At 35.2% G+C, this 12,184-nt stretch overlaps 1 protein-coding gene across 1 annotated transcript in view; it reads left to right on the forward strand.

Annotated features, from left to right (window-relative positions):
• LIPI (lipase I) overlaps window positions 1-11,240 on the forward strand; it is a 100,165-nt gene extending 88,925 nt beyond the window's left edge. Inside the window, exon 11 of the mRNA XM_082391948.1 lies at window positions 44-11,240. The gene's annotated coding sequence lies outside the window, so the exon portion shown is untranslated. The remainder of the gene's footprint in view (window positions 1-43) is intronic.
• Window positions 11,241-12,184: the final 944 nt, after the last annotated feature.

Here is a 12,184-nt window from a genome sequence, read left to right on the forward strand (position 1 = left end):
AAAGACAGAGGAGAAGCAGCGCAGATAGCAATTTCTAAGATAGCTTAGAAATTGATGGTGAGAACCTCTCCTCACTTCAGATTGAAACTGGTATTGGGGGGGTGACTGTTGGAAATGGATTTGGAGAAGCCAAGAAGAGTGGTTAAAAACAAGATCCTAAAGTTCCTCTGTACCAGCTCCTGTAGGAGCAGGAGAAATGTCTGCACTGTGGCGGAATCAGATTGGCCTGAGAAGCCTCTCTGTGACCCTATCCTGGACATTGCTCTCAAGAAAAAAGTGAGGTGCTTAGTCAAATTAGTGCACTTTGTGCAGCAGGTGGAATGACAAGGGAGCTTCATCATGAGCCTGTGGACCTGATATCAGAAATATGTGTTCCACAGACCTGGCAGATCTGAAGAGGTCTTATGGTTGTCCTTGGAACAAAGTGGACACAGCAGTGATCTTCATGGACTAATGACTAAAGACCCAATAAGAGTAAGTCTATTTTGATGGTTAACTTTGGTGCTACTTCCCACCCACTGCAAAATCTCAACAATACAGAAAACCCCTCTGTGGTCCTTGGAATCTAGATGCAATTCTGGGGAGAAGATGAAGGGGAACGTGAACTGACAATTAAATTTTGCCGTCTAGTGGCTGTGCACATGACATGTACATGCATAAGCCACTGTCATCCATTTGGTGGCAATTTACAGCAATTCTCAGCCTTGTCACCAGCAGAAAATAACTTTCTAGTATAAAGTGACACTTGCCTTCATAAATTTAAAAAATGATGGGAAACCTTACACACCTGTCAAGCCAGATGTAAACACAGAGCAACTATGTTCTTTACCCCTAAATATTGATACCATATACACAGCTAATCTTTATGTGAGATAGAGTGGAATTTATTTAAACTAGTAAGATTTAAAAATCTACCTTTTACCTCCCGATGATAAAAATCATAGTAACTCATCAATTTTCAATCTAAAATATAAATATTTCAATGCATTTTGAGCTTCATTAAACTTACTTTATATCAGGGAAGAAACTCATTAAACTCTTTGGAAAAACTAAAAGCGAAACCTTAAAATATAAATTATGTGGGAACTTGGATAGTATATCAGCAAAATATCATGTAAAACTGCATTGAAAAATTTTCATCTGTACATAATAAAGCATTTAATCTAATCACTACAGTTCACTTTAGTCTCAAACTATTAGAACAAATCTGATTAAAGATGAAGAGAATTATTAATGACAATAGTTTAAAATATATATATTATGTATGTTATGAACTTGGCTAGCTTTTTAAAATTTATCTCTATTTTATAATTCAAAGCCTTGTGCCCCATTAATCAGCATTTTATGAATTGAATGTAATTAGATAAACTTATTTATCAATTTATGACTGAAGGATTTTTAGACAAGCAAACTCCAAGAGAAGTACTTATAAATTAAATATTTTAAAAAGGCATTGACAGTACATTTTTAACACCTGAAGATTATTAACCTAAAAATTAAACCATTTCTATATGACATGGTATAGTAATTTCCTGTGTATTAGCAGAATTTCAGCCTAAATTATAAAAGCAGTTGGGAATTTCATAGAATAATGTAGTTCTGTTGTTGGAACTTTACATTCATTTTTGATTCTAGACTGAGTGTACTTCTCTTTCTGTCTTCAAACAAACAGCAAAATTACCTGGGTAATTTTCAGCTACATTCCTGAGTCTAGCATGCAACTGAAAATATAGTCAGTTGTCAATAAATATTGGTTAAATAAATGGATATACTGTAGTTGCAAAGTAACTAAGTGGTCATGTTTATAGTCAAAACTGGCTTTCACATATAAAAGAAAATTGAGTTTGGAGAAAATTAATGAAGTACATGTGTTTGAATAAGGCAGAGCCAGATTGCACAGTGGAATCACTGGGGAGTTGACAACAAAAAAAATTAGAAGTCTGAGTGTTACTCCTTAAGACACTAATTCAGCTCTTACAGATATTTTAAAAATTTTAAGCAAATCTACTGTGGTTTGAAAACCACTGGATTAAAGTGATGAAAAAGGCATATGATGTGACAATGAACATTCCAGTCAATTTAGAGAAATTACATACCATTGCAGAATTTAATTGGTATATTTTCCTCTGTATTCTTCATATTGGAAAATTTCTCTTGACCTGTCTTCAAGTTTACTGATATTTTCTTCTGCCATCTCTGGTAAGCCTATCAAGTAAAATTTTCATATCAGATATTGTATTTCTCAGTTTTAGAATTTCTATTTCCTCATTTCTCCATTTTTATTTCTCACCTGAAATTCCCCATATATTCATATGTATGACCACCCATTCCTTTAATCTTGAACATACTTATAATAGCTAATTTAAAGTCCTTGTCTTCAAATTCCAACATGTACTCCATCTCAACGTCTCTTTCCATTGTCTGCTTTTTTTAATGTGACATATTTTCCTGTTTCTTTTTATGTCTAGCTATTTTTAATTATATACTAGATTTTGTGGTTGATACATTGTAGAGACTCTGGGTTCTGTTATTTTCCTTTGAAGAGTGACCTTCTTCTAGTATTATGCATCTATCTGTACTCAAACATCAAATTTTCATTCCTTTGTGGTGCGTAGTAATTGAAATCTCTGCTCTAATTCCCCAGCTATTGCTTTCTGCTGGGGTCTAATGGAGTTTCCTCTATGGGTGTGTAATTTAGGGGTCACCCATAATCTGAATGGTGTTTATATGCATAGTTCAGATCTTCACTATCTGTGACATTCTCCTCTGTGACTTTCAATTGTATGGGATTCTCTCCCACCCCACTCAATTTCCCAGCCCTTCTTTTCTTTTAGCCTGGAACTCGGTACTTATTACTTATTCCTCAAGTTAGAAAAACTTTACTGCTTTATATAGTCATCCAGTTCTTCAGAGACTGCAGAGTGTCATCAGATATAAAACTGAATCAATGCAAACTTAACTAATGCTGTCATCTTCTTTCATACTCTGATATCTCTACCTATTTACTTTTTCATTCTGTGATATCAAATGTCTTTCAAATGTTTTGATCTGAGTTTATATTTTTTTCTCTGCATTTGAGTTAGTCAGATATGAGCTACTACCACATCGTTGTAATTTAAACTTCTGTACATCATATTTTGAAAAGACCTCTCTATATTTAAAGAAATTTCCAAGTTGTAAATCCCTCTGTAAACAGAATCAAGCTTGAAGTTCCAATATCCCATGTAGGCAGATGTGCATATAAAATTTAGGCTCAGCTAATCAGATATACCCATACATTTGAAAGTAAGAACAGTGATAAAAGGTATTATTTGCAGGTATCATTTTAGTTGATGCAGGCAAGGACAACAATAATCAACTTTCACCAAAAAAATCTGCCTTCAGTGATTGTTTTTCTGTGGATAAGTGGTTAACTTCATGGTATAGAAGTGGAACTGGTGTTGTGGTAATGATTGATTCTGATAATATTCTGGTTTTGTCTTTGTTTTTGGCCCTGCTACTTATCATACAATCAATCCCTCATATACGATTTGATTCTAGCCTTCTGTTTTCCAGTTTAAACTGGATTTTTATGGGTAAAATTCTCATCTTTGAATGAAAGGAATAGTTTTGGTCAACATTAGAAATGACAAAGGAAAATAAGGAAATATCGCATCTTATAACATTATGTTAATGAAACGTTGAAAATTCAACAATCCTTTTTTCTAAAAAATAGGAAGTTTCTACTGTTTCTCAACATCTTCAATTCCATATCATTAAATGAAATTTCTACTTCATGAAGAATTTCCAGAAATGTGTGATACTTAATAGCATCCAGATCATTGCGGGGTGGGGTGGGGGGCGGAATGAATAGAAGTTTGAAAGAGGTAGCACTGTGCAGTAACCTAGCTGGGACACAGGTGTGTGCATGGAGCTCTAATACTTTCTATTATGGCATTTATAAAATAAAAGTTAGGTTCCTGTGAACTTGCTAATTAGTAGACATTTCATTAACCTAAACAGTTAAGGTTTCCTATAGATAGATTGCAAGTATTCTCATCTTTAACCTTTCCTTAATGTTCCCTAATTATAGATTTCACTGATTCTTAATACCCAAGGAACAGTAGTGGTTTATAAAGTTATGTTCTAATTCGTTTTTTACTAATATGTGAAGTGATTTTTGTCTTTCATTCCACCTCTAGAGCTAATTATGCATTTTAGGTTAACGAAAATTCCTGATCACGCTATCACTGATTTAAACTTTACAATGAACTCATTATTTCCGTGTATTACTAGCCTGTATTATGGTAATATGTGGCTAATGAGTTCTCAAAATGTTGTCCGCAAGGTTAAAGAGTACCTCAAATAAATGCCAACATTAGTTTATTTGTGTGAATTTTCAAAGAAAGATTTCTTTTTAAACCCAAAGGACACTAATGAAGTTAGGATATAAGCACTCTGGTTAATACAATTTAAAAAGTTAAAGTAGATTATTTCATTTTTTTTCCTCTTACTCTGATGGTTATATAATTTTTTAAAACAGTGAAAATGTTTAATTTGTAAAGGCTGTCTAGTGTCTGTTTAATTCAAAGGGTTAACCTACTCAGTTTGGCTGGTTGTTGAAATTTGAGCAACATTTCTTTCTTTTGTTTAATATAATTATTGACCAGTCCAGGTCTCCAGAGTTACTGGTATATACAAAATCATATAAACAGTCATTAGACACATATATAAGGCAGACAGCTTTCTGTAGCAACCTTTGTTCTTGTATTATAAATCCTATGCACCTGGACATTGATTCCTTCAATTTCTAAATTTTGAAATACAAGTGGAAGCACTGTAGAGTTACAATAGCATATAATTTAAATTATGTAAAACTTTTGATTTTGAAGAAAATTCTTCTAAACTGCATATAAATAGCATATGGAACCTATAAATAGTTATCTATAGATGAGTAGGTAAAGATATCCATGAATAAAACAAAGTTTGGTAAAGTGTTTTTTCTATATCTAATAACTTTATGTTGAAGCATTTCCAGAAATAATGCTACAGGGCACTGATCATGAGGTACAGGCAGGAGACAAACGATGGGGTGGAGGTGAAAATGAGAAAAAAATAGAAATAGGCCTTTAAGTGGACAAATTTTTATAAGAAAAATATCAGATGGAAGGTAATTTCAAAACTTGACTTTACCAGGTAGAACTTTCTGAATGTACCACAGAATGTGGACCATCTGTTTATGTATATCATGCCAGTGCAATGAGCAATGAAGACTACTTACTGGACTCTTGAAAGTGACTGATAGTGGATAAATTATTTATATTTATGTTAAAAGCAAGAACCTTGATGTTTAGGGAGTGTGATGACTTCCTGAAAAGTCCCCCCCTAGATTTTCTAGGGGTGTCTAGTTGGCAAAAGCTCAACACCAAACAGCTACCTCCGTCAAAGTGTATAGGACATTTATAGTTGGATTTTTAGCAAGTTTCAAGTTCTATTCTTACATGTTTATAAGAGGAATGCCTGCCAGGTTAAAATATTAAATGGTAAAATTAATTGGATTTTACAAGTGAAAAGCTAGGCTACCACAGTTCTTCCTTTGTAATGATTGATTTTCATTAAGTCTCTTCATTCATGCCCTTGTAGGTGAAATAACACTCTTGGGACCTTCTTGTGAGACCCATGGCCACCAATATAATTGTGATGTATAACTAATTAGCCCACCTGCAGGGGGCTGGTTAAACTAAATTGAAAGTAATCTCCTAATTGGCATATCCTAATATGCCATAAAAATCTAATAACAGCATTTGTAAGAGTATAAGCTTAAAAATATTTTTATCAAATTTTACAGAATACTAAATATACAATTTGGTCTCTTGTTTTGAAGTTTGATAGTGTGAATGTGCTGACGTACAACAGTTGCTTAATAAGCAAATTTATGCAAAAGCTCTGGGACAGGTCCAGCTCTATGTAAAGTTGATGCTTGTGTTCGGTTTTTCTCCCTTAGAGGTAACCCACATATCAAAAGATATATGGGCTGGGGGTAAAGCTTCCCAAAACTGCTGGTGGGAAATATGCCTTGCATAAGTAAACCTCAGTAGCCTGCATTTCCCATTGGTTTCACAGGCAACAAATGCAGCATTGCAGGTCATCTATCTCCACACACTTTTGTACATAGCACGACCAAGGAACATGCCTGGTTAAGATGCGTCCAGGTTACAGGACGTATTTATTTGTTATTCTCACGTTGAATTCAGTAAATCAAGTGTTGATAATAATAAGAATCAAGAAATAAGCAGAATCTTAACAACTTTACCTCATCAAGGCAAGTAAAGTTTAGGGTCTAAACCCAAGTTAGATCATTGAAACACACAACTATAGATAAGGGCACTCAAAGGCACAAAACAAGGTTATCAACATTCAGTAGTATTTTCTATACATTTAGTAATTTTAGCAGTGGAAGGTGTAGCCCAGAAAAATCAATAGATTTGGAACTGTTGAACAGGCATGAATAGCACCAGCATTTTGAATCTATTCAGATTTGGATTAAGCAGGAGTCTAGGTAGCCTTTTTATCTTACACTAACCCTTTATTATTGCCTTTTGATCTATGGACTCTCCCATTTCAGTGTTCTCTAGATGGTTGTAGGTATGGCTGCCCTTGGTGTTGGTAGAAAATGGTGCCATATATAAGCAAGACTGTACAGGCCAGAGTCTACATCACCTCATTCAGTGAGCCCTATATTTTGTTGCTCAAGATGGCAAGGTGACATTATACGAAACAGTAGTTGGGAAGTTAATGTAAGATGCTTCTGTAACAACTGATAGAATGATGGAATCAAATGTGAACAAGTGAAGATACAGGAAAGATGATCAGACAATTCATGATCTGTAGAGGTAATAATTATCTAGGAGTTGTGATCTTGCAACTGTGCTTTTATGGGGGTTCTTATCATAAAAAAGACCTTGTTTCTATTTGTGATGGAGCTATAGTGCCTATTTCCCATGAAGTTCCCATAGTATTATCTAATAATGAAAGAATTAATGATAGCATTGAAGTGCCCATTGCGACTTCAACAAAGGAAGGATATTTGCTAAATTCTGATTACCTGAAATGAGGGTTGACGTTACTCCTTCCCTTATGACTTCCTCGTGAAATGTCAGCTTCCTGAGAAACTGGAATCTCATAAGTCCTAGAATTCTCTATTGCTGCATAATGAAGATCACCTGTTATCAAATGAGATAAAATTTTACATTATAACAACATGTAATTTCTTGTTAATCTCTCAACACAGGAGGCATTGGTATGCCTTGAATGCTTCTGCAGTTATTATGGACTAAGCTTGGGTCATGATTTTCTGGCTATTTTTCATGAAAGACAATATTTAGTTTGGGAAATATTATTTTAATATATGATGTGAATAATAAGAACCATTTATGAGATTCTTTCAGTCATTTTAATTATCAAATCTGGTGTAACCATGAGGCATTGTTAGAAGCCTTTACTGACAACACTGTAACACAGAGATATCTATCTATGATTGGGCAGGATTTTAGCCTTTCTCCTAGATTTCTGGGTTGGGGAGCTGAGGATATGTATTACTTTTGCATGTCCTTCCAAATAACCCGAACGTATGCTTTCCATAGGCTTGCATTTGGAAACAGTTGATGAAGGAAATCATTAGAATTTCTACACTTGGGAAGATTTCTCCATTTTTTCATATATGCAATGGTAATTGTCCCAGACCAATGCCTTATTTTTGAAATTATAAATTTTGGATATTGACTAAAAAGTGTAGTTCCCTAAAGCAATAATGTTTGACTCAGGTGAACTGTGTTTTATGCTAAAGTTGTACAGACTCTGGATCACCATTCACTCCTCTGATGGTCCTTTGTTTTCTAAGTTTCAGGGCAATATTAAAGTCTCTCCCCTACAGACAACCATGAATCAGATAGTTTGTTTAATTATTCTGTTTATTAGAAACACATACTGCAAACTCAGCATCTAAGATGTGACAGCCACTGAAAAAGCATCAATTTAATCTTCACAGTATTTATAACTAAATTTATACTCATGCTATTGATGCTCGTAATATTTAAATAATCTTGTACGTACAATGATAAAATACAGTATATATGGTAGAGAACAGGTTAGGCACCCTTCGTAAACCTATACCTCAGCTGGTGTTAGCAAAAATACCTGGGTATAATAGCAAACCTGCCAGCCAAAAGTGTTGAGCAGTTTTTCAGACTGAAATGTATGTTAATTCAGGAGCAATATAAGTAGAGATCAGATAAAAGATCAAGTATTTGATTATAAGTTTTACTTAGGTTTCTACTAAGAAGGAAATATAACACTCCAATAATTTTCTCCTTACTTCTCTGGTTATTACTTCTCAATCTTTTGTGAAAGCTACCACCAGCCACTGGGTCATCCACCTCTAGCCATGGGTCATACTCAGCATCTTTTCCTCTACTCCAATGCACACTTGTCCTCCACAGCCCATCTCTTCCAACTCTTTAACCTCTATAACCCTTTCCTTCTATCTCCACTGATGGTACCTGATTTCAGAATCTCATGTCGTTGGAAGTTTTGTCTCCTCTCTAAGTCTTCCACACTGCTGTGTGACTGCTCTAAGACACACATCTAAGCGTGCCATTCTTTTACATCAAGTTCTTCTAGGTCTTCCTGTAGCCGTAAGGAAGAAGTCCAAATAGCTTAGCGTTTTATATAGACCCTATTGTGATAAAATATAATTCTCTTTATAGCTTTCTCTCCTGCTTTGCCTTTCATACCATTTTCTCCAACCATATTGAGCTAATGAACTTTCCTATATGTTCTCATGCCTTCTCTCATCTCCAAGCTTCCTTGGCCTACAGGGATGTCCTTTCTCTACACTCATATCCATATAATCCTCTATTTCTATTTATTTCTAATTTTTTTGTTCTTCTGGTCACAGCACGTTAACAGCACTTTCAAGAAGTTTTCCTTGATATTCCCAATCTGAATTGGGTATGTGTTCATCAGCTTCTGGAGACTTACCATTCTGCATTTTACTTTCTTGTCAGTATTTTAGGCTGGAAACTAGCTTCTTATAGGCAGGGGCCAGGATTTCTTCTTATTTTTACAGTGCCTAACATAGGGTCTACTGTCATAAATACACTGTGGGGCCATAATTCCTGAGGAAATATACAGATTGCAGGGACACATAAAGGCTTGGAATAAGGAAAAAAATGTGATAAATTGGAGGGATCAATGAATTTGGCATCTGTGTAGATGAAAAGCAGGAGTACAAGAGGTCATAGGGGATACTTGGAGCACTGGGAAAGTATAGTTGGAAAGCAAGAAATTGATCCTGGGTGCTTAGAGGTGAAGTTCAGAGAGAAATACTTGAAGATGTAGTTCGGGGAATGGAGTGGGTAACAGAGCCAAGTAACCACAGTCAGTGCTAAGAATACAGTCAAGAACCTGCATTGGGGGAGAGGGCATGTGACATAGGATAAACAGAATTCAGGATTAAATGGAAGACTAAGCAAGAGGCTGATGGTCTATGGATGACAGACATAAAAGGTGTAGAGATGCCACAATCTTCAAAGAAGATGTTTTCAGGAGGAAGAAGGAATGTCTGGAATGTGATAAAAGAGAGTTACATTGTAATATGATCTGAGAACCCACTAGAGGTAAAGGTGTTGATGGTAATCCCCACTTTACTCACTGAAAATAGATTTTTAAATCTTAAAAGGTGCATTTAAAGACAATCAATTTCATCCAAGCTGTAAGGGTCTGATCAGCTGTGGACAGACATTACTGATACCTGATAACGTTATTATTTATTAAATAACGTTATATTGTTTCCCTTTACTGCATTTGTCTTTCTTGTTATTGAATTATCATATCTGCTGGCTTCAGAAATGTCTTTTCCCAACACTATTCAATCATCTTTTCTCCTTTGTCAAAACTTTTAAGTCTCAGGGTCTCCAAGAGAATGTTCTAGACAAGCCTCATCAGTTTCCAGTCACTGATCCCCCATTATGAGCTCATCCTTAGAGGCTTTCCCTTCCCCTTCTCAATTTAACATAGATTTCAAATATGCTTTCCAGTAAAATGGAGTTGTTTATATGGTTTTATATTTCTTCCTGTTGCCTTTATAAGCATTTATCCATATTGACATTGATTTCTATGAGGCCATGAACTATTCAAGGTAAAGAAAATGGTACAAGATGGCTAATCTTTATCAAGAGCCAGGCACTAAGCGTTCTATAAGCATCAACTAGTATAATACTCACCAGCTCACGAAAGAGGCACAGATTGATGCATAGGTAAAACTAACAAGACATAGAGAGGTAAGGGAACTTTCCCCCAAATCACACGGCTGCTAAGGGGGATGAGCTAGAATTTGAATCCAGAGCCCATGCTTTTAACCATCATTTGTACTTCTTTCATAAATTAAACTCTACTAGTTGATGACTTCAGGTCTCAACTATGCCACTGATTATATGGATGTCATTACAACTTACTCTGTATAACTCAATTCCCTTCTCTGTAAAATGATAAAGTCAGTGTACACCTCACAGATTTATTGTAATTACTGCATGAAATAACAAATAAAGGCTTTAGAAGGAACTGGAAGATGGTAAGCTTTTATTTTCTCAATAGTATATCAGTGCTGTGTGTGGTGGATGTTAAGTATGTTTTGGCTCAAAGAATGAAATGTTAATGCTTAATAATGTTCAACATATTATTAATATAAAGGTAATAAATGTAATTTGTTGTTGACTAATATTCATTTTGCTTTTTATTTATTTATTGGCCAGTGTATGCACTCCTTAAGTTTGGTAGACAAATTTTTTTTTCCACATCTTTATTGGAGTATAATTGCTTTACAATGGTGTGTTAGTTTCTGCTCTATAACAGAGTGAATCAGCTATACATATACATATATCCCCATATCCCCTCCCTCTTGCATCTCCCTCTCACTCTCCCTATCCCACCCCTCTAGGTGGTCACAAAGTACAGAGCTGATCTCCCTGTGCCATGCGGCTGCTTCCCACTAGCTATCTATTTTACATTTGGTAGTGTATATATGTCCATGCCACTCTCTCACTTCATCCCAGCTTACCCTTCCCCCTCCCCGTGTCCTCAAGTCCATTCTCTATGTCTGCGTCTTTATTCCTGTCCTGCCCCTAGGTTCTTCAGAACCATTTCTCTTTTTTTTTTTTTTTATAGATTCCATATATATGTGTTAGCACACGGTATTTGTTTTTCTCTTTCTGACTGACTTCACTCTGTATGTATGACAGACTCTAGGTCCATTCACCTCACTACAGATAACTCAATTTCGTTTCTATGGCTGAGTAATATTCCATTGTATATATGTGCCACATCTTCTTTATCCATTCATCTGTCGATGGACACTTAGGTTGCTGTCATGTCCTGGCTACTGTAAATAGAGCTGCAATGAACATTGTGGTACATGACTCTTTTTGAATTATGGTTTTCTCAGGGTATATGCCCAGTAGTGGGATTTCTGGGTCATATGATAATTCTATTTTTAGTTTTTTAAGGAACCTCCATACTGTTCTCCATAGTGGCTGTATCAATTTACATTCCCACCAACAGTGCAAGAGGGTTCCCTTTTCTCCACACTGTGTCTGGTAGATGAATTCTTAAAGGCATCTTATTTTATACTTTCCTTAGTAAATACTAAATTCTATCATGCAAGACAAACTTTTGTTATTGTTGGTACAGTCGTTTAATATTCACTTTTATTCCCTGTGTGGTGGTTCTGACTTAACTGGTGTTTAAAATAAAGCTTGCTACTTATTATATGCTTTCATAATTGCAAATTTGTGTTTTAACACCATCTATACATATATTGTTCTTTCCTTTATTTCCTTAAATCTTTTACTGCTTCATAATCTTAGCATTTGAAATCTCATAAAATGTTACTTGGAGGCTTTCTGGAAATGTCATCTACATAGTAATGGTTCAAGTTTGTAGCATCCTTAAAGCATAATAGGAGATGGAATTCATAGCAGAGTAATAAACATCTCTCTTTAAGGTACGTATTTGTGGTTGGTATGACTTTACTCCCAGAGGGCAGTCAGCAAAATAGCATTATGACTGTGTGCAGAAGGATAAAACAAATAAGAAAAAAATCCTTTGAACTGCACAGAATTATTAAGTTTTGTCAGAATCTGAAGTCTGT

This window comes from Balaenoptera borealis (genome assembly GCF_965194805.1).
Source record: "Balaenoptera borealis genome assembly, chromosome: 5".
Classification (NCBI taxonomy): domain Eukaryota; kingdom Metazoa; phylum Chordata; class Mammalia; order Artiodactyla; family Balaenopteridae; genus Balaenoptera; species Balaenoptera borealis.